General features: G+C 43.7%; 1 long non-coding RNA gene and 1 pseudogene across 1 annotated transcript; one reads left to right on the plus strand and one right to left on the minus strand.

The window, feature by feature from the left end:
• Positions 1-968: 968 nt before the first annotated feature.
• On the minus strand, positions 969-6,271 carry LOC105533742. The gene is made up of 2 exons (XR_001005164.1): positions 5,891-6,271; positions 969-3,363 (listed from the first exon to the last, which is right to left on the minus strand). It is a non-coding gene; the product is annotated as an uncharacterized LOC105533742 (long non-coding RNA).
• A 13,170-nt stretch (positions 6,272-19,441) lies between these two features.
• Positions 19,442-21,967, plus strand: LOC105533761 (annotated as a pseudogene).
• The last annotated feature ends 977 nt before the right edge of the window (positions 21,968-22,944 follow it).

Here is a 22,944-nt window from a genome sequence, read left to right on the forward strand (position 1 = left end):
TTTTTTTGCTCTAATTATATATATTAAAATTCTGTTTAGAAGTTGGCTTGTCATAGTAACAACATTTTAAAAAATAGCCTAAAGTAGCTGGGTGTGGTGGCTCATGCCTGTAATCCCAGCATTTTGGGAGGCTGAGTCAGGCGGATCACTTGAGGCCAAGAGTTCAAGACTGGCCAACGTGCTGAAATTTCGTCTCTACTAAAAATACAAAAAAATTAGCTGGACCTGGTGGTGCATGCCTTAATCCCAGCTACTAGGTAGGCTGAGGCAGGAGAATTGCTTGAATCTGGGAGGCAGGAGTTGCAGTGAGCCGAGATCATGCCACTGCACTCCAGCCTGAGTGACAGAACAAGACTCTGTCTCAAAAATAAAAAATAAAAAATAAAAAATAATAGCCTAAAGCCCATAGGTGTCTTGCCAGAGAACGCAGAAAGAGGCAGTTAGAAAAACCAGGGGTGCCAGGTCAGTTGCTCTCGCAGAGAGGCACTCAAGTGCTCCTCTCCTGCTTCACCTTCATGGACACAGACAACAAACCAGGCAGGGATTGCTGGACCTTCCACACCAAAGCATTCTTGGGATTTTCTTTACCACCTCCCCCACCACCTCCACTGTCCAAATTCTGCCCATCCACTGGAAGATAGCTCAAACAAAACCCACCCCTAGTGAGGTGCAATCCTGCACGGCATTTTCTTTCACGTCCCTTTTTGCAGTTATTACATCCTGCCTTGTACTATAGTTACGTGTGGACTTGCCTTCTCTTTCTTATTAGAGTATAAACTCACTGAGGACAGACTCCACGTGTGATGCATTTATGTGTCCCCAGCACGGTGTCTTTGCCCCAACAGCGAGCTCTTGTTGGATAGCTGCTGAATGAATGACTCAGTGAGTGAGTGAATGAATAAATGGCATGATTGCTGCACTCTCCATCAGCAAAGCCACAAAGTAAGTCAGGCAGGGCACATTTTTTTCATCATTTCTGGGTTGGTTTGTATTTTATCCAAAACATCAATCCTTATGATCAGAACTTCTTTTTCATCATCCCAGTTTTTATTCCTTGAGCTTAGTAAGAATTATAATAAGAACGAGTATAATGTTTGTAACTGTCATCTATCCCAGTTCATATTTTAAATAATATGGATCTATTTTCACCGTGGGAAAGGCAAATTTATATTGCTTACATTTACTTCAACATGGAACTCAGACATTTTATACCAAGAGTGAAGCAAACTGCCACACAGTATCAGATTTTAATAAGACAAAGCCCACACTTGCAGTGACCCTGCTTCTTTCCTTTCTTTTATCTCTCCTGCTTTTCCAGAGGAGAGTCTTGCAGGATCCAGGCCCTAGCGTTGTTCTCTTCCAAGTCCTCCACTGCAGCTGTGTATATCTCTCTCTCATTCTGCTTTTTCTCGGAAGAATCTTAGCTTCCCTGCAAAGCTGGCATCACATGCCTTTGAGCTTGAACTCAAAGGGCTGGCTTAGCTTCAGCACTAGGCCCTCCCTGCAAGGTTTGCTGTCCCTTGCCTGCCTGCCAGGTCTGTTCGACCTGTTTTCCACTACAGAGGAGGTGAGATCCACAGCCAGGCGGGCAATGAAGGGCTTCAGATGGCAGATAGACCACGTCCTGCCAGCGCTGCCTCAAACCTGGAGCTCCTTTGGGGTTGCTGTCAGGGACTCACACGTGACATTTTTGTTATCTAGGCAGAAAGTGTGTTTAGGTTAAACTGCCAGTGCCATCGTGTCACTGAGTACTCTGCCGAGCCCCAGACAGGCATTCCCTATCAGTGATAGCTGCAGCAGGCTGGGATCAGCTGCCTCGCCCCCCTGAGCAGCCTGCTTTCTGCTAGCCGCAGTGTTTACAGAGCATCTCAGGCAGCCACCAAGGCTGGAATCAACATTCTCCCTGAGCTTGTAAGGAACAAAGACTGCTACTAAAGATGCACTTGAAGGGAAAAGCATGACAAAATGTCCTGTGACTTCAGAGACGCCTTTTGCAGCATCGTACAGTCATGTTGTTAATTAAAAGAGCTAAACTTGGAAACTAGACTTTGATGCAATATGTTGTTTCCTTTCTTGGATATACATTCACAAGGAGCTAATAAATAATCCATGAATGCTAATCTTTTTAAGTCATTTCGAAGGCATGAAGTCAGCCTAGATAATTGTAAATGCAACGGCTCAACCTCAACTCCATTAAAATGTAAAGGTGCGAACTGATTAGAGACACTCAACTGTTTTTGATAGAAGTCTTAAATTCAAATGCCACATCATTTGTTTTTAGCAAATGGAGTAATTACAATAATATTTTCTTCATTTTTAAGGTCAGATCTCTTAAATCCTACATGCTTGTGCCCGATTTAACTACAGCCAGAATCATTTTCCTTGCGTTCATTAATTAAATGTGTATGTTGCTTAAAGGTAACATCCACTCTTATTTTCTCTGAAGGAGAAATAAATAAATATTCTAAGTTGTCTAGCTACAAGGTTAGAGGGGAGAGTTGTAACATTATTTCATTTCAGATACTATTATTAAAACTGAAAAGAACCTTATTTCCCGCTCTAGTAACTGTTCTTGCTGAGAAAAGGTAGTTTTGTTTAAAGCAAAGGTGTTTTCCTACTGCTGGAGCTTGTCAAACATATTGTGATCAAAATTTTTAAAACTTAAAAAATAATTCACTTGATGATAAAGTCAATGCCTTTTAGTATTCTTGTAGCATCACTGCCCAAAGTAAATTTTGTGAATATTTACCTCTTGTGGGAATTGTGTTATATTGACCAATATATATTTTTCTAGGAGTTTGGTAAATATCTAAGAAGTTTCTTATAGGAGAAAACTATACAAGGTTTTATTGTTTCAAGTACACCTGGATTCTAACTAAGACCCAAAAAAGGAACTGATCACTTCTTACTATAAATTAAAAGGTTTCCTTTGCCCCCTACCTCCTGGCTGTCAGGTAATTAAGCTCAGGATATTGGTCACCATGCAGAAGTAAGGTGAGGATGCCGGAAGCTGTCGATCCATTTGTTTAGGACAGGCAAGTCTGATTATAGCTGGACCCAGAACCCTCCAGATGCAGCACTCTTCTGCACTGTCAAAATATTTAACCTTCCTGCAAACATGCAGCTGTCAGTCTACTTGCAGGATTCTACCAAAACCAAAGGATTAAGTGTGATTCAACAAAGCAATGAACACCGGCCAGATATGAGCCATTGGCTCCACTTGCCCAATCAATCCCTGGGCAGGGTTCTAACCAGAGGTGCCAATCTAAGGAGCACCTTTCGAAATACCTATCTGTAGAGATTCTGATTCCCAGGTCTGACGTGACCCCAGTGTCTGTCGTCTGGTGATTCTGGTATGCCATCCTAGGGCAGAAGCACTCATGCTTTATTTTTCATCTGTTTTTGTATTAGAAAGAAAACATAGGGGTGAGGGTAGGCCGGAGGATCAACTTGGAAACGTTTAACACAGGCCAGCAGAAGCTGGGGGAAGCAGCACTCTTCTGACACCCAGAGCGGGACTGCAGTGTCATGTGGGTCTGTGTTTCAGTCCTGCTCATCTTGGCTGGGTCACCTTGGATCCACAATTTATCTTCCCCAAGACTCAGCTTTTCTGTCTGTAAAACAGGATAGTAAATACCACCTTCCTTCATCAAACTATTATGAGAATTAAAGGAGCCAATGTGCATAAAACAAAGGCAATTAACATAATGTTTAGCACATAGTAAGTGTGGTGACTATTTGTAGGTTTGTAGAATGCCTACAAATGATCTACAGGGCCAAAAAGGCTTTAAAGATGTTCTCATCCAACTCCCTCTAGCGTCTCAGTTACATCCCGTGGGAAACTTGAATTGGTTGGCTCAGAGAAGGGATTCTGGGAGACATGTTTAGAGCACAGGGAGAGGTTAGTTTGAAGGGAGGGTTTGAAGATAACCTTGATGAAGGATTTTGAATGTCATTGTGATCAACAAAGGCGGCAATTAAGACAAAGCTTCCTTAGTGGATGTTACATGCTCCAAGTGTCAGTTTAGGACCCAAACAGATGGCCAGGCATTGACCCTGTGGATAGGAGGGGAGATGGACAGAGGTGGGAGTAGTTCTGTGGTTTGGTAGGAGGGGTGTGAAATATGTGGTCGTGGCCTGGTGAGGACAAAGAGAATAGAAGAGCTGGGAGGGAAGAGAACAGCTGAAATCTAAAGAATGCATGGATGGGGTGGAAGATGAGACAAAGGTGGGGCTGGGGGTCACTTCTCTGTTTTGAGTCTGAGCAGAACTCTTTCTGTGTTTGTGTGGGCCCTGGTGGTGAAAATTTCTGCAAGGAGCTTAGCTTAATAATGGTTTGAATGCATCCGTCTGTGTTACCTGGGGCGGGATCTTTATCACTTGCAGGTAGACTTACATCACTGTGAATTCCGTACACGTAGGAGGGTAATAAAAAGCAACCTAGGCTTATTTAACCCTCACTGTGTGTGTGCCAGGCATTGAAGTAAGTTTAAGCTTTCATAACAACCCTAAGAGGGAGATACTATTGTTCTCCCTGTTTCACAGGTGAGGGAACTAAGGCACTGGGAGGTCAAGTGGTTTTTGAAAGCTTTCCACTGAGTCAAGGGGGAAGTAGCATTTGAACCCGGGCAGCAGTGTGGCTGCAGAGTCCTGGCTTTTGATTCCTGAGAAGGAATGAATACAGTTTACCCAGTCCGTGAGACTAAACAGGGATCTCACTGAGATTCCAACCAAGTTAGACTCCAAAGCCCAGGCTATTTCCTTCATGGCACACCTGACCCATTAGCAATTCAAAAACCACATTCAACCAATAAGGCAAAGGGGGGAAACGGGATAAAAGTTGTCTAAGGGCTCAGAGAAGCAACTTGGCAGCAGTATAGAGAAGTCACATTTACCAGATTTTCTCTTCATAGAATATAAAACTTGTATGAAAAGTGGTGCTTTCAAAAAGATTTGTAGATATTTTTTGCACACTAAGCTTACACTATATAGGAAAAGGACCATCAGTTTAAATATGAAGTTATTCTATTGTTAGAGGGTTGGTAGATGGGAATGAGAGCATTTTGAAGTATTGGTTGTATAAAGGGGATTTTTTCACATTTTCCCATACGTCCCTTCTATATTGTTTGAGTCTTTTTAAATGATATTGTATTTGAGTATTATTTTTCTAATTTAAAAATAATTTTGAAAAATAGAGAAATAGAAACTTCAGGTACTTAGGCAGAAATGGGGAAGTCCTAGTGACTCAGTGATATAAACACATATTTACAATTAGTGTTCTGAAAACAAGTAAATAATTCCAATGTAACTAAACTTTACACCTATATGTATGTGTGTGTGTGCATGCATGGGTGTGTGGATGCATGTGTGTGTGCATGCCTGTGTGTGCGCAGGCATGTGTGTGCACAGGCACACGTAGACATCTCACCGGAAGGCAGGCCAAGGTAAGATGCAGCAGGCTACTTAATTATCCCTCATCTCATTGAAGGAGAAGTCTCACAGAAGCATCACAGATTCCAGGAGGCAAATCTGCAAAACTTGGTAGTTACAGAAGTGATCCAGTATCAAGATGAGGCATTGCACCTTCAAAGAGTGAGAGAAAAAGCCAGCCAACAGTTAAGCACCTGCTGCCTGTTACTGCTTCTACTCAGTGCACCTCTCAGTTCCATACTTCAGTAATGGGGCCAGCCTCACAGGTCAAGGGATGGCGAAGATGTATTCTCACATCCTTTTGCAAGAAGGGAGCAAAGCAGAGTGACATGCATCTAGTTTGCCTGGAACAATCCCATTTGACCCCTTCTGAAGTCAGTCCTCTCCTGTCCTTTCCATCCCTCCTCTGCACTCCCTTTACTGAGGATAAGACAATGCCCCTCTGGTCCCAGAAACTTACCTCTCTCCATTGCCCTGTTCAAGGTAGATGAAGCTTTACATGTCGCTCAAGCTTCAGGTGAAGTCCAGGATGAAGCGGAGAGGAGAAACTGAGGTCACCAGGTACCCCACGACAATGTTGGAGAAGTTAAACTCCTAGAGTGGAAGGAAGCTGGGTATGTAGAGAAGACAGTTGACCCACCTTTGACACCAACACATCATGTAAATAAGCAGTCATGAGCCTGAACTCCTAGAAAAGAAAGGGAAACACACACACATGTACGTAACTCACACACACAGAGGAATACATGCTTTTAGAATGATCAGGTGCTTAAAGAAAATAAAAGGAGAATGGACATTGCCCTGTTCTTTTCTGAGAGGCAGTCACTGGAGTGGGTAAGAATTCAGCTCTGGATTCAGACGTGCCTGAGTTTGCAACCCAGCTCAGCCACTAACTACGTAAACCTGTTTTATTAACTGTACAATGGGAATAATAAAAGCACCAGGCTCAGAGCGTTGTTGTGAAGTTTTAAAGATTAATGTGATGATGCAGATAAAGTAACCACAGTAATTATTCAATAAATGTTAGCTAGCGCTGCTATTATTGTAGATACACTATGACAACATCATGATAAAGGTACATCGTGACCTTAAAAGAATATTTTACTGGAGCATTGTACATGCTGTATAAATGTTAATTGTTATTATTATTACAATTTTTAGTTCAGCCAATGTAGCAATTTATCACTACATTCTGGTTCTTGACACTCTGGTTCTTGACAGTGGGTTTGCCACCTTCTGCTGTCTTCCTGGTTTTCACTCCACGTGAGAGGGAGGGGGCTGCTGAATGCCAGGGCTATGTCAATTCCGGGAAAAAGTCTCCAGAATTCTCCTGGCCCAGCCTTGAACATCTTCCAGTAGGAATTGAGGAGAGCTCCAATGCAAAATGAGAGGAAAAGAAGGCAGTGGAGTAATTTACTGTTGAGAAGATTTCCCCGTTAGACATTTTTACAGCATCAAACTTGGTAGGGGAGGGGGTTTCTCCTGGCACGATTCTATTTCCTAGTTTGGTGACACAAACAACAGCATTTCATACTGAAACGTGAAGCCTCTAAAATTAGATGGCGGCCAGAAATTTCTGATGGGTGCTTCACATCGTTCACACTCCTGCTTCACCTCCCGGCTCCACTCAGCTGAGGGCAGCTCCACCCTGCAAGAAACTCGCAGCTCAATTTGCAGCAAGTTTTGCTTGATGAGGGGAGGCTGCTGTCAATGGCACTGAAGGCCAAGCAAGGAAGCAGACCTGATTCCTTTCTAGGCTTCATCGCCAGCTGCTTCTCCCTCGGCCTCCTCAGCCCCCAGCTGGCTGGGTTCGTATCCCAGCTCTCTGCTCACCAAGTGTGTGACCGTGGGCGATGACTGCACCTCTGTAAGCTTCCTCGTCTGCAGCTATCAGGTGAGAATAACAATGGGACTTGCATCAGACAGTCATTGGGATTAAATTAGATAAGGAATGGGAAGGCGCTGAGTGTACGTAGTAACTACCGCTAAGTGTCATCTTCTTCCTCCTTCCTCCTCCTCTTCCTTCTTCCTCCTCCTTTTTCTTCTTCTTCCTTTTTTTTTTTTTTTCTTTAGACAGAGCCTGGCTCTGTTGCCCAGGCTGGAGTGTAGTGGCATGATCTCAACTCACTGCAACCTCCACCTCCCAGGTCAAGTGATTCTCCTGCCTCAGCCTCCCAAGCAGCTGAGATTACAGGCACACGCCACCATACCCAGCTAACTTTTAGCTTTTTTTTTTTTTTTTTGTAGAGACAGAGTTTTACCATGTTGACCAGGCTGGTCTCGAACTCCTGTAATCCCAGCACTTTGGGAGGTCGGCCCACCTCGGCCTCCCAAAGCGCTGGGATTACAGGCGTGAGCTGCCACTACCGGCCTATCTTCTTATTATTAAGCAGATTGGCATTTCCTGAGGACCTGTTTTGTGCCACACCCGATGCCAGGTGCGTTACTCATGTGGTCTTGATGAATCTTCACAACCTTGAAGGGCAGGTGTTGTCATCCCCACGTCCGTGCGAGGGAGCTGAGTTCCGGAGCTAAAGCCACTTGTCCCCAGACAATCCCAGAGGGTACAACTGGGATTCCACCTTAGGCTCTCTGATTTCAAAGTGTTGCTCTCCCTACCACACCCGCCATGTGGAGGCCTCACAAATAATGCCTTTCCTGCGGGACTCAGGGTCTTCAGACTGGTCTTAGCTTGGCTGTGGGTCTTTTCCCAAGAGCACGCAGCATAGCCGAATCTGCTCCAGGCTTTCTGGTTCCCACTCAAGCCATTTATGGGGCAGGATGTGAGGTGAGGGGTGCTCATGTTGTCAGCCTGGCTTATCCGCTTTGGGGCCTTCCTGGCTCAGCCTACAGGTTCATGACTTGGCACAATTACAGTGACCACAATGAAGCCACTGGCTTTGCCCAGAAGCTACTCAGGCCAGGAGCCTGAGAGGAAACAGGATGGGAGCTGGTTTATATTTCAAGGGCTGGAGATGAAGGGACCAGCCCCACCCCAGCTTCCCACCTGATTTTATCTTGTGGAAACAGCCCTCTCATTATTCTGTTGGACCTCCCATTATTTCAAGAACCAAAAACTGAAAGAAAATGATTTTTTTCTCTCTCATACCTGGCCTGCTCTCTATTGCAAATGGCAGTTCGAGGGACAGCTGTCCACCTGCTGTCACCTGTAGGGGTCAGCTGCTGGCCAGGCTACCTGGCAGCCATTTCCCCTTCTTGGTTCCCATGTCTGGATTTTCCTCTAGAACACCCTTTCCCCTCTCTTAACTCTTGGGCTTTGGCTGGGCACCCACCCCGGGGCTCAGGGGTGCAGCACATGGCTCAGCTTAAGCCCGTCTGAGCATAGTGTTGCACTGACCACAGGGCTGGTATCAGTTCACTGAGATGGAAGTCCACTGAGATGATATCCACTCTACTGAGATGGAAAGAACTCTTTTCTAGGACTTCTCAAAACTCATTTTGAATTGCTTACCATCAAGGGAAGAAATAAAGAAAGTTTCCTCTGTATTTCCATCCTTCCTGGCATATCCCTGAGTATCCCTGGAGGTAGGTGTCCCCTAATTGAGAAGCATGGGCCTACAGGTAAATTCCAAACTCCCATCCATTCCAGGGAAAGCTCTTTACAATTTGACATAGCCAATCTATTCAGCCCCATCTCTGGACACAGAGTTTTTTGCCATTTCTGGAACAAGCCATGCTCTGCCATTCCCCTCAACTTTTGCACAAGCTGTTCCCTTTACCTGGAATATCTTTCCCTTTCTATACCTAGAAAATTCTACCCATACATCCATCTAGAACCACATCAACTGTCTCCTCCTTAGAAAGAGGAAAATAACTTTCCAGAATTTTAGCTGCTCTCTCGTTGGTTAGAACACTGATCTTGGCCTTGGCTTGTCTGATTCTGTCTTCCTCACTGGACTATAAGCATGTCCTAAGCACATCTGCATCCCCAGAAGCTAACATGGAGCCTCGCTAAAGGTTTATTGGATATGTGGATGAGTGGATGGAGGGACCACTGAGCTTCGAAAAACCAGCTCATGCAACTGCCACAACATCCTGCCCATCAGTAATAGTAAATAACATTTATCCTCGTTCCTACACAGGCATAGTTCTATTTATTAATTGCCAAATTCATAACAATTAATTTCATTGCTCATGCCTGTTAAACTCCCGAATGCTCAATAAGGACAGGCGGGCAGCTGTTCTTCCTCCCTAGTCTACCTGCTTCCTGACATCAGCCAGTGAAGGAGTCAATCCCAGTGCTGTGGCAAAATCGGGCTAGATGCTCACCCACCCCATTTCCTGTCTTTCTTGGCCACACAGCTGGACTATATTTCCCAGACTCTCTGGCTGTCAGGTGTGGCCATGTGACAGAATTCCAACCAACAGAATATGGACAAAAGTGACAAACCATTTCCAAGTCTGGGCCATGAGAACTACCCATGTGAAAACTTCCGTGCTTTCCCCAACCCCAAGCTGGAAGCAAAGGGTTCTGAGGCTCTTAAGGGAATGGAGATTCAAAATGGAGAGAGCCTGGGTCCCTGAGTCACCATGTGGAGAGCCATTGTCAAATATCCACGCTGGACTGAGTGGTAAGTGAGAAATATTTTCTATCCTTAAACTCAGTGGTGTGTGGAGCTGGTTTATATTAGCTTGTGAGAGCCAGTTGTTAAATTCTGAGGAATTTTGCAAGTCCATTGTAAACACAGTCATTTTCAAAGTTAAATTGTATAAACTTATAATTAAATGGGTTACATTTTAAAATATAATGAATATTCAAAACTCATCCCATCCTAATCATTTTATGTAGTTAACTATTACATACGGTTCTTGAGGTTATTTTCATGGAAATACCATGGAATGGGAGTGTTGCAAACATTTCTTTCCAACTCTGTATTCAATAATGTCACGTTGGTAGCTTGAAATCAGCCACAGTGGCAGTATTTACACCATGGAGATTGGCAGACATTATAAACCAGGCTTTTCCCTTCCATCCCCTGAAAAAAGGCCAAACATTTACCAGTACACCATTCTAAGGTTTACTTGATATGGAGCAAATACTCCCCTAACATACTGACTTTCTGCTTTAGGAAAAGAGAGCATAACAGATGAAATGCACCTTGGCTAAATGCAACTTGACATAAAGGAAAAGCAGTCGGAGTGCCCACAGCAGCAGCCCAGAGCCCTGGCAGATGAAGAATCACGCTGGTGCTCAACATGCCCAGGCTGAACGTGACATTGCGTGCTTAAGATCCTTGCTAATTTTCAGAGCATGAGAATATTATGACAGAGGCACAGCAGTTGTCATTGCCTGCTTTCACATGTATTGGGTGACAAGTATAAGTAAGAGAGAATGGAAATATAGATGCTGAGTTTCAATCCCAGCTCTTGCTTCAGAAAACAAAAATGTAGACATGCTAAGTTCCTGCCCTAAATTCTTTGGGAAAGGGAATCTTTCCATGTTTTCACTCTCAGGAAAAGCATGCATTTTGGAACCAGTCTCTAGAGTGGACCTATGCATAGCTGAGAAGCTGAGAAGGTGGGAAGCCCGTGGCCAAGGCAGGTCCTGGCTGCAGGTGTGAGGACAGCAGGTCTTGGGCCAGAGCCTGATCAACGGTGCATGGAATTAACCAGGCCTGCACATGGTAAAATGATCCAAATAATTATCCTTTGTGGAAGCCATAATAATTCACTTAGAGGAAGGCCATCAGATCCTTGGGCAACTCGGCCCTCCTCCGCAGGATATAAACTGCTGAAGTAGACCCCAGAGTGCAGGGCCATTTACGAAGACATCACGCAATTCACAGGACGTTTCAGTGCAGACACGGAATGAACTAATTCTGCTAATAGAGTATTTGATTTAATGGCACATTAAAGGGGAAAGGGGAGCGCTGAACACATCCTTCAGCACAGCAGCTGATGGGTTACTGTAGATATCATAAGCGAAGGAGCCAAATTCTCTCCTGCCTTCAGAACTAGCGACAGTCACCAGAGCAGAGGTGGGTCATTTTGCAAGTCAGTTTTAGTTCAGCAGCTCAGAGCAGAAATCATCGAGTTCATACAGCTCTTCTGCACAAAGTTTATAGTGACTGGTTGCTAAGACTCTGACCTACAAGTCCCTTTTCCTTTTTGTTTAAAAAAAAAAGTTGCTAGATCATGCCAAAGTGGAATAAAATAGAAATCGGGTCACTTGATGGAACAGCACATTACTTTTCTGAGTCGTTTGTTTTCCGTCTTTTGCTCTTTGGTTGCTTCTACCATTTTTGGCTGCTTCCAATGTCCCAGTCTCTGTGCTAAGCTCTTCACAAGAATGTGTATATATTTACATATGTTTCATTGTTTTACCAGGAAGAAGGTGCTGTTCCCAGTCTATCTTACAGACAAAGAATCTGAGGTATGGAGGGGAAGAAATGAGATTTAAACTCAGGTTTTTCTGCCTCCAGAAGCTGACTTCTTAATTAACTCTACAAAGTATGATCCTTTCAGCAAGAGGACGGAAGGCAGGATAGATTGTGCCAAGTCCTGGAGAATCTATAAGAAGCCTACTGTAGCCAGTGTGTACAATGCAAACCAGAGGAAAAAGTGGCCAGATGGGGTGAGAGGTGAGCTGAGCTCATCAAACACCACCATCCCCCAAAAAAGCCCAAGCCATCGGATACTGAGGCAGAAGGATTGCTTGAGCTCAGGAGTTCAAGGCTGCAATGAGCTGTGATCACACCACTGCACTCCAACCGGGGCGACAAAGCAAGATCCTGTCCTCCCAAAAAATGTGTTTTACATCCCAAACCAGAAGTGATTTGTTTAGAGAATCAAACAAATGTGTGTGTGTATCCCCAAAAACATATATTCAGAGCAAGCCTTTAAATTTTTCTATTTCAAGTTCAGTTCAAGTTTTTAAAAACTGCTTGCCTAAAACAACCCAATGGGAATTTTATAGAAATTTTTTTTCAATAAAATTTCACCATCTATCTTTTCTCCCCCAAGAACCAAACCCTAATTGTAAACAGTGGCAAATACGAATTATTTTCATTTGTTCAGTTTGTAACTGTCCATAGCCCCCTCCTATCTCTTGTATCACTCAGCTGTCAGATGTTTTCTCTGAAAATGAAATCTGATCTTGGCAATCCCTTCAAAGAGTTTTCCCATAAAACAGGAGCTCACTTTTCCAGCATGACCCACCAAACCCCCCACCGTCCAGTCCAGCTCACCTCTCTCCCCATCTGTCCACTTTTCCCTCTAGCTTGCATTGTACACGATGGCTACAAGAGGCTCCTTTTAGATTCTCCAGGACTTTGTGCAATGTGCCTTCCCCATTCTTTGACTAGATAATTCAGAAATCAGTGCAGTGTCTGCTCCTCAGATGAGTCATTGTGGATTCCTTCTCCTTGCCCTATTTGGGTTGGAGGCTGCCTCTATAAGAAGCCTGAGCTTACATCTATCACAGCTGGGTTCCATTTTGTCACTCTGGACCATGAGGACAGGGACAATGTTCTGTGCACCATGGTATCCTCAGTGCCTGGCACAGCAATTCAATGTTGACTGCGTGATAGAATCACCCAGAAAGTCTGACTTAGTCAGAGGTAGGGTAGGGTTGAGAACCTCTGGCCTACTCCAGGCCTGCTGATCAACTGATTGAATGAATGAAAGAATGAATGAATACACTGAGGCACACAGCCTTGAGACCCTGGCCATCCTCCACCACTCACTCTGCTCTGAAGTACTTAGAATCTGTTTAACAAGGCTTCTTGGTCATGCACTGGGTCAGGAGGCTGCAAATCCAGACCTAGAATGTTCATGAACTCCTTGTTGACTTTAAGACCACAAATGAACTTCCACTTGGCCCAATACACAAAACCAGAATGATGATTCCTACCACAAGGAGAAACTTGAAAAATACTTTCTGCAGTTGGATGGCAGAGGCTGTGAAGTTACCAGTTCTGACTCAAAATGATCTCCCTTTTCTCCTTGATCAGCTCAGAATCAAGTTCTCTGCCAGCCAAGAATACCAGAACCCTTGGTGGCAGGAAGGAGTGCTACCACTGCCTGAGAACCACTGGTAACACCCTCTTGCGCTAAGGGCCCATCGTCCTAACACAGGCAGTGCCTCAGGGAGAAGCTTCCTCTTCCTTCCTGTATGCCCCAACTCTGAGATCGCAGTAGGAGAAACCTCACCATCACAGCCAAGACCCAAATGCCAGTCATGGGTCCATCCAACCTCATCCTTCCATTGCTGAGAACTGCAAGCATGGAGAGAGAGAGAGCTGGCTAAGCCTGCACTCCTTTGTCCTCATTCTGAGGGGAAAAAAGGCCAGAAGTCCTAGAGAGTTGAGCTTGCAGAGCCCAATCTCACACACTATAAAATAGTTGGAGATCTCTTACATTTGAAAAATCACAGCTGCATGCTCTGCCTTCCAGCACCAGGCAGGAGAAATGAGACAAACAAGCTTTGAAAATAAATCTGACTCTCTTGCGGCTCCAGATAGCCGACAAGTGTTCGTCCATCTGCCGCAAGCGTTCACACTGTGAATGCATTGATTTGATAATACTCTCGCATAATTGATTGAGGAGAGACTGGCTTCTTGACTTGCCTCCATGTTTTCTGTCTGATGTCTTCCCAGCATTGCTCTCTGCTTTACACATGGTAAGGAAGGAGAAATCACTGATTTTTCCAGTACTTTTCAATGGGATACATGTATGCTATTGGTTTTCCCAAAATGGTGTACTTTTCAAGTTCTTGAATGGCAGCAACTGTTAGGTGTGTGCTTCTTTCCCCTGAAATATTTCTCCCAATCTTCACAATGCCGTCTGCATCCTCTCCACCCCACTGCCCTATTGTATTTATAGGAAGTGAAAAAAAAATAGAGGTCCGTTGGAGCCTAGCAGCCACCATCGCCTGACACAGAGCAATGGTAACTGCAGAATTGTCATATGAGATATTAGCCCAGGGAATAATACTGATCTTTCTCCTCTCAGCAACTGCAACAACCCATTCACCTCTCTGCAGTTGTGACATTCAGATGTCACCACCATTTCATTAAATGGAATCAAAACAGCTGTGAGGATTGCTGTTTTATTTTATAGCACAAAGTCATCATAACTTACTTCACAAAGCAGCTTGCAGCTAGCAAGCACGGCTGAAATGGAAAAGCTGATTACAAAAGGATGAGCATGAAAGGGGAACAAACAGGCGAACAACATGGGGGCTGGTGGAGCTGGGTGATAGCTGGGAGCCCCTGGCCTGCTGAAAATAACCCAGGAGCACACGGTCATGCAGTCACTTGCAATTGCCTATTAATCAAAGATGTATCATACGTATCATAGGACAAGTTGAGTTTAGCATCCCATAAACATGCACTAGATGCTAAGATTCAGTTCAGCCTGAAAGAGATCACTATCCGGCCACTTCAAGGTGCAGAAGCTCAGGCAATGTAACACTTCCAGTTCCCTTTCTCCTATCTGCAATACGGCCCCCACCCCTGACTCAGTGAAAAAAACCCTCAAAACATGATTTTTAAAACTTGGGAGGCGAGGCCCAGCGCGGTGGCTCACGCCTGTAATCCCAGCACTTTGGGAGGCTGAGGCGGGCACATCATGAGGTCAAGAGATCCAGAGCATTCTAACACGGTGAAACCCCGTCTCTACTAAAAATGCAAAAAATTAGCCAGGCTTGGCAGCATGCACCTGTAGTCCCAGCTACTCAGGAGGCTGAGGCAGGAGAATGGCGTGAACCCGGGAAGCAGAGCATGCAGTGAGCCAAGATCGTGGCACTGCACTCCAGCCTGGGTGACAGAGCGAGACTCCGCCTCAAAAACCAAAAAACCAAAAAACCAAAAAACAAACAAAACACAAAAAACTTGGGAGGCATGCCAGCTTCCTCAGCTGGACAGCATGATCAGAGCCATGCGGCTAAAGGGTTAAGCCACTGACTTTCAAGTGAGGCAGAAGCTGGGTCTGCATTCTGCCTGTGCTACCTATTGTCTGTGTCCCTGGGAGAACTACTAAACCTCTACTTCCCAGTTTACTCATCTGTAAAGTGGGCTTCATAGGGTAGCAGGCCTTACCAGTGCCCTGCCCTGCCCTTCAGCCTTACCACTTCCAGCTGCATTCTTTGCCTTAAGGCTTTTTCTGGGGGTCAGAGCCCATGGTGCCTGCTCACCTAGCAGGCTGGGTCCACTAGAGAATTAATGCTCCCAGAAGCAGCTCTCAACTAATGAGGATGGAAACGAATGTATAGATGTGCATGATCTATACATACCTCAGCCCCCTTGCCCTTTGAGTGGGATAATTCTAAGACATAGGTTTTCTGCCAACTCCTAGATTTCCCACAGCAGGCTCAAGCTCCGGTTGCCCACAGTGGTAATGTGCTTAACAACAAACCCTGCATTAGCTGCCTCCTCTCTTTGTCTCATTTCTCCATTCACCTTTTGGGAGTTCCTGAAATCATCTCACCCCACATCATATTTATGTAATGTGGCTGATCAGTGCTACATTCTGACAAAGTGAACCACTTGCTGTCCCCCAGGGTCACAACCCCACTCCTCCAAGGACAGCACAGAAAACTTATTTATCAGAAACTCAATTTTTTTTCTTGACTTCTAGTATATAACTGGGACTATTTCTAGGAAAAAAAGAATCTGTGAATAAATGTTTCTCTCTTATCCTTGTAGGGTCTTATAAGGATTCAGGCATTCAAAAAATGAGCAACTACACACTAAGGGCTTAGATTTCCTTGGTAATGATACTACTTCAGGATTAGCGGTTATTAGTGGGAAGGTTGAAGTCTGGAGCTCGTTAGCACATTTACTTGGAAGAAAGGTGTTAATGAAAGTAGTGTTTGCATTTATTTCTCATCAAGGCTAAATGAAACTGGGTAGAGGAGTCGAGATCAAGTTCATCTTCTGGTGGAAAAACAATTCAGAGCACATGCTTTCTTTAATGGAGAGACAGTCACGTAGGGATAGCAGCCAATATTGTCATGACTCCCCTTATTTTAACACTGGCTTTCGGGTCAGGTCACCTTTGCAAAGGAGTATCTGTGGCCTGGCATCTTGGAGCCATTTACAGCTACACAATGCAGTGATGGCACTTGGCAGAGGCTGCCATTTTCTAGATGGCAGTACCAGCATCAACTCCCTGTGGGAAGCCGATTCTTCTCTGAGGGTCTATAATCTTTGGGAAGTCTGGTGATTCTGAAGGGTGTCTCAGGGTGACACTTGTTTCCCTTTTCCCCTCTTTTTAATCAGTTCAGAGTCAGACCTGTTTCCATGCTGATGGGCCAGCACCATCCTTGGGGAGTACTCATGATCCCTCTTCTGTTCATTTAAGGGATTTAGGAATGCTTAGTAGACAGTCTCTAATTAGAGCCAATGAGTCCCGTGTAAAGTTTAAGGGATGCTGACGCATCTGCCCTGGGTTGTCAGAGGATTTCTTCCTTTCGTGTCCTGGACAGTCCCATAACTTGTCCATGGAAAGGGTTGCTTCAGAAAATTGCATTCTTTATGGTGGCAATTCAGTTTCACATCTGAGTCCTTGACTGTAAAAGGTATTTAAATTTAAAAGCATATTTTGATATAAAGTCTATGGAAATCCCCCTCTCTCCCAGTTTATTTGGATACTCTTACCAAACAGAGACCTTGGGGCTGGCTGCTTCATGCCTATTTCGTTTTCTTATTCAATCCATTTTCACTGAAAAGGAGACATAAGCAGTGAAGCCAATATAGTTTTATTGGATCCAATGCACTGCCACTAAAACAAATATATGTACACTCAGGCCAATACACTTTTATTAAAACAAATAGAATTTAATTCAAACCAGCATTCAATACGTTTTCTCAAAGCAATGAAATTAAGCTGTACCAGTACTTCTGCTCAATATGTTTTCCCAATCAAATCCATTTGAACAAAGTGAAATATATTTATCACAGATAGCACATTTTTATTAAAAACAAATTCACTGAAACCAAGTTTCCCTTTGAACTGATAGATAGAAATTCTAACAAATTGCACAATTAGATCATAGAAACGGATGTATTTTTACTTTAGCAAAAAGCTTTTCTGTTCAGGTCCACTTTAAAACACACTAATGAATAATAAAAGTTGCTCCAACAATGTCTTTAACGAAATATTATTTCCAAGGTATGTCCTTTGAGGTTGAAGCACAGTCCAGAAATTTTTTTTTTAATGTAGCGAAAAAGAATAGTGCTGGAATAGGATTACAATAACTTCAGATATTTAATGATTTAATATTTATCCTACCTATGCGTACTGAAAAGTGATGTTGTTGGATGTGTACAAATGAATAAAGACATGCTTGGGGGTGTTTTTTAGTTGCATTTGCCACTATACCACATTAGCCAGAAAAAACTTTCCTTGTCACTGATGAAAAATACTTTCTCTTCTTATCTGTCTGCGGTTAACTAGGGACTGCCATGCGTAGAGAGAACTTGATGGTATGGGAGGTCATTTATTCGTGTGGCTCTTTGGAGGGAATTTCAATTTTGGTGCCCAGATTACAAACCGTATTCAAGTCTTCTGAAGAACCATGGAAAAGCAGAACAACTTAGAAATGCCACACACCTTTTGGGAGGCAACAAACTCACTACAAGTAAGAGTATCCAAATACGTCCCACCTCTCTGCAGGGCCACTAATGCTCCCGACACAGGGCAGACCTCCAGGTAGAGAAGCATCTCTGGAGAAATTAGAGCCTCCCCACAAGGAATATGAGGGCTCTGATCAGTGGCCATGAGGGACCCCTCCCTGCTGCCTCCACACTGACCCCACACTCTCTTCTCTGCTCCCCTCCTACCCATCCCAAGGCTGCAGGACCTTGGGATAGAAATCCTCTTCCCTAAGCAGCCCAGAGAATGCTCCTTAACCCAAGACTGGGGGTTCTCAGTACTACTTCCTCCTTCCTGTCTGGAAAAGTGCAAAAAGTATAGATATGCCCACAATTCACTGGGCAAATAATGTATTGACCTCCGGGGGATCCTGGCCTTGAATAGACCAGACCTGCCTTCTCTGAAACACAACTGGTCATGGAGGGTACCCTGAGAACAGCACCAGATGTTCATCACAGAATTTAAAAAGATGAAATATTAGAAACCCAAATATCTAGCACCCAGGGGATTGGTTAAACATATTGTAATAATATCTTCCGGATGTATTCTACAGTATTAATATCAATACAGTATCATAAGCATTCAGTGTCATTGTATTTAATTGAATGGGAAATATTCATAGTACATTATTAAATAAAAAAGTTTAAAAGATATAGTACAGCAATTTATTATCTTTGCAAAATAGATATGCATAGCTATGCATAAACAAAAACATAGGAAGATGACACTGTCAATAGTGGTGAGTGATAAATTATAGATTTCTCTCTCTCTCTCTCCTCCCGCCGCCTCTCTTTTAAGCTGTATTTTACAAATTTCCTGCAATTAACATGTATTACTTTTGATATACGCAAAAATTATTTTAAAAGTGGTTATTTTTTAAAAGGTGGTATTAAGTTCAATTTAAAATGTAGTGAGCAAATGTTGGGTCAGCTTCTGTAATCTTAATTCTGGAACCCTTTCAGAGAGGGTCGGTACTCTATGTCGCATTCTTTGTTCTTTTGCAAAACTCTATTTGAAGGCTTTCGTCAACTGGTCGTTCAACATGCACTTAAACAGGAACCCAGGTAATAAATTCTGCCTTGAGTTTGTTCCAGGAAGCAGTGTGGCTCGACACAAAGGATGTGCATGCTTTATGTTGTCAGATGATATAAACTGTGTTGCCCCAGATTCTGCCTTTTGCCTTAGCTCAGAGCCACCTGGCTGTTTTAATCATCTCATCTCAGATGCCTGGCAACATCTAATTCCTTTGCTCCTTTTCAGTAATTTCAGTTCTGCTTTCTTCACCCTGGTGTTTTCATTGCATTTTCTTATATAAGAGATCCAGATTTATTTTGGAAATAGATTTGAATGACAAAAACATTCTATAGAAGCAAATCCTAAACAAATATAAATATTTGACCATGACTATGCAAACAAAGCTCCTGCTTCCTCCTCTGTGTCCACAGAGACCCTGAGGAGGAACTCTAGGGAGAACCGAAGCTTGGGAGTCATCCCATCCCTTGCTCAGATGTGAAATACCCTGCCCTCCGCCTGGCACTGATAGGGACAGATCATTTTCTCTGCTTGGAGGGGCAGCCTCCTGTGACCTGGACGCATTAGAGCCTGAACACAGGAACAGAAGGTATCCTCCCTCCTTCCTTAGCGGTCTCCGTGTGTCCTTCTGGGGAGGATTTGCTCTTCTGGGCTTCTTCACACACATGATTCCTAGTCATGGCTTCAGCCCCTTTAGTTCACTGGGTCCTTATTCCATGTTTTCCTGGGCCCAGCTGTGAGATTGGAAAATGGAGATGAGAAGGAAGAAGGGGACAGGGATGGTGTGGTGGTTGGTGGTAGAGAAAGAGAGATACAGACAGACAGACAGAGAAACAAAACAGACCCTCAGACATGGAACATGTTTAATTAAACCGACTTTATCCAGTTGCAGTTGAAACCAGGGTGGAAATAATTGATGCTCCTTGTACTGTTTTAGGTGAAAATGGTAGAAATAAATAGAACCGTCAAAGTTGTAAACCTTCCCATCTTCATTATAGATAAAGAATTAAGAAATGAAAAGTAGTAAACAGAGAGAGGTTCCAAGATTTCTTTTTCTTCCTCCAAGGCAATGTCCCCACAGAGCTTAGCATCGAGGCACCCTATTTTCTGACAGTTACTCCATTTTCTCTTCCCTTGAAAAGGGTTGCCCAGAGCACCCCCAACCCACTCCAAGGTCAGGCCTTTCCCAGTCTGAAATTCTTCATAGACCAGTTATCCTCCTTTGCTCACCTTCAAAGCATCCCACTCACCAGTTCTTCTTCCTAGTCCTGGGAAAATGCCTTCTCCAGAAGCTGCCTGTGCATTTGCCAATCTAGCCCCCTTAATGACCCTTTGAGGCAGACACCTTATCCCCATTTCACAGAGGTGGAAACTAAGCCTCGTAGAAATTGAGTAACTCAACCCAGGTCACACAGCTCCAGCTAAGTGACAGAGCTAAGGTTCAGGCCACTCAGCTGACTGCAGTGTAGTGTGCTGCTCTGCTCCTCACTGCTTTCCTGTGAAATCTCAGGGATTGTCTGGCTCAACGTGTACCTGGGGAAGAAAAGAAAACTGAGGCCTAGAGAGGTGAAGTGGCTTGCCCAAGACCACTCCAACTGTCCCACCTATCCTTGGCCCCTTTCCACCCCCCCATGCAGCATAGCTCATTATATTCAAATACTTCAGCTAATACGTTCAGACGCTAAAACCTGCCCCTAAAATTACTGCAACCATTTTCGAAGAGAAAGCAGCTTAGTTTCAACCTTTTTCCACATCTTGTTCAAAAATGAGAAGTCTCTAATACAGCTGTGATTTTGTTTCATCTTCTGTCATTCCCTCTCTGCCCTCAAATTGGTGTGCCAATGTGTGACAACATGGCTCTAAAATAGGCCAGCAGGAGGGGGAAAAAGGTTGGAAAAGACAGAAAGAGAACAAACTCTGTCTCTTGCTCACTCTCACTCTCTCTTTCTCTTCCTTTCTACCCCGTGGTCCTCCCAGGGTCTCTGGGAATCCAACCTCAGTCTGTTGGGCTTACAAAGTGACCAAAGTCAAATGCTGATCTGTGAGAGAAAGAGGAGGCAGACACATTGGGGGACCGAGAAGTACTTTGAAGCACCCCTCTCACCATGGTATGGGGAGGAATTTGGCCACATCCCTGCCAACCGCTCCTTCTTTTGGACTCGGAAAGGGTCAGTTGCTTGCTTCTATCAGATTCATGAACACTACCAAGAAAAGAGCCCGGTCTGAGACATTTAATATTGGTTGAAACACAGAGGTTTAACTGATGATTGACGTACATAGGGTGATAGGAAGAGTATGAACTTGAGAATCTGATGGATTTTGTTTAAAGTTAGGACTAGGCTACTGACTACCCACCCTGCTAATTGTCTTGGGGAAGTTATTTAACCTCTCCGAACCTCAGCTTCTCATCCACAAAACAGGACACTAGCACCCAGTGGGCTATCTATACCTATTTGTTGAATTGAAATGGGAGTATTCAAAATCATTTGGGTTGCTGGCTTAAAATAAGCAGAATAATTCAATTCCTGTTCATCTGAAATCTAATTGTCCAATTTGGAGTTTCAAAGGTAACAAAGATCCTAATGACCTAATATTATTGGGGTAATCCTAAAATTTATTAGGAGATCTGCAAGTTCCATGATGACTGTATACTGGAGGAAATGCACAATGCACACAGACCTTCCTAAGAGTACAGCACTACTTAATCATGAGTAATTGTTGCATGAACACACACACACAAACACACAACTACAGAACTCACACTATAAGACAGGAGGGTTAAGTAATGACATTTGACCAGAATGAGCTCTTGCAGAGCACAACTATGAGTCTAAGCTTCCTCCTTAATATCTTAACAGGCTAGAGGATACACAGGCTTTTAAGTAATGCACTTATTATCCAAACACTAGCAGTCATTTAACAGAATCCAGGAGCATTTTGTCAAGAAGGAAAAGAACTAACCAAAGAAAAAGAAAAATAGAGAGTTTCCCAGCTGTTTTACCACATCATGACTTCAACAAAACCGAGCCTGTCCTTGCCTTGTCCCTGATGGCTCGCCAGCAGAGTGAATGAATTGGAGCAGACTTAGATTTTAAAATGCCTCCTAATATCATTTGGGCAAATTAGCTTACATGGCTGGACACTGTGCTCCAGCCACAGAGAACGTTCTTTTCCTGTTGGAAGCTCTGACAGCCCACTGCCACGGTGAAATATCAGGAGCCTCTTAACATTTTTCTTGATTTCTTTAAGAGTGAACATTAGACATATTAAGAACAACAACCCAATCATTAAGCCCTGTGAGGTTTTCCTAGGAGCCAGCTCTATCGCTTTAATCAGATTATGGACAACTCATTCTCATCCCAGCCATTTATCTTCTTTGTTTACACACACACCAAGTGGCATTCTTCTCAGCATCAAAAAATAGTAATCAAAGTTGAGAACAACAAAAGACCTTTCATTATTTACAGTGTTAAGTAACATCTATTTGCCTTCATTAGTTTCTAAACAACGAAGTACACTGGTTCTGATTAAACCTGGCATGTGTTAATTATATCCGAGGTCTGGGATTGTTTTGTCTACAATAAAGGATTGCTGAAAGCTGAAATTTGAGGCGCCCAGGCCCCCGAAGTTACCTGCCCCTATGTGTTTCCTCAGTGAGAGTTTCCAGCCTGAGAATGGCAGAAGCGGATGTGAGCTTGTCACAGAAAGTTTTTTTTTTGTTGTTTTGTTCGGTTTTTAAACCCTCGGTTTTATTGCCCATTTTATGGGCTGGAGTTAAATGGCAGTACAATGCAGTTTGCTCTCTTACTGCTCAGCACTAACAGCCATGATGAGCCATAATTAGAAGTAAAACCACCACATAAA

The sequence above is a fragment of the Mandrillus leucophaeus genome, unplaced genomic scaffold (genome assembly GCF_000951045.1).
Source record: "Mandrillus leucophaeus isolate KB7577 unplaced genomic scaffold, Mleu.le_1.0 Scaffold128, whole genome shotgun sequence".
Lineage (NCBI taxonomy): Eukaryota > Metazoa > Chordata > Mammalia > Primates > Cercopithecidae > Mandrillus > Mandrillus leucophaeus.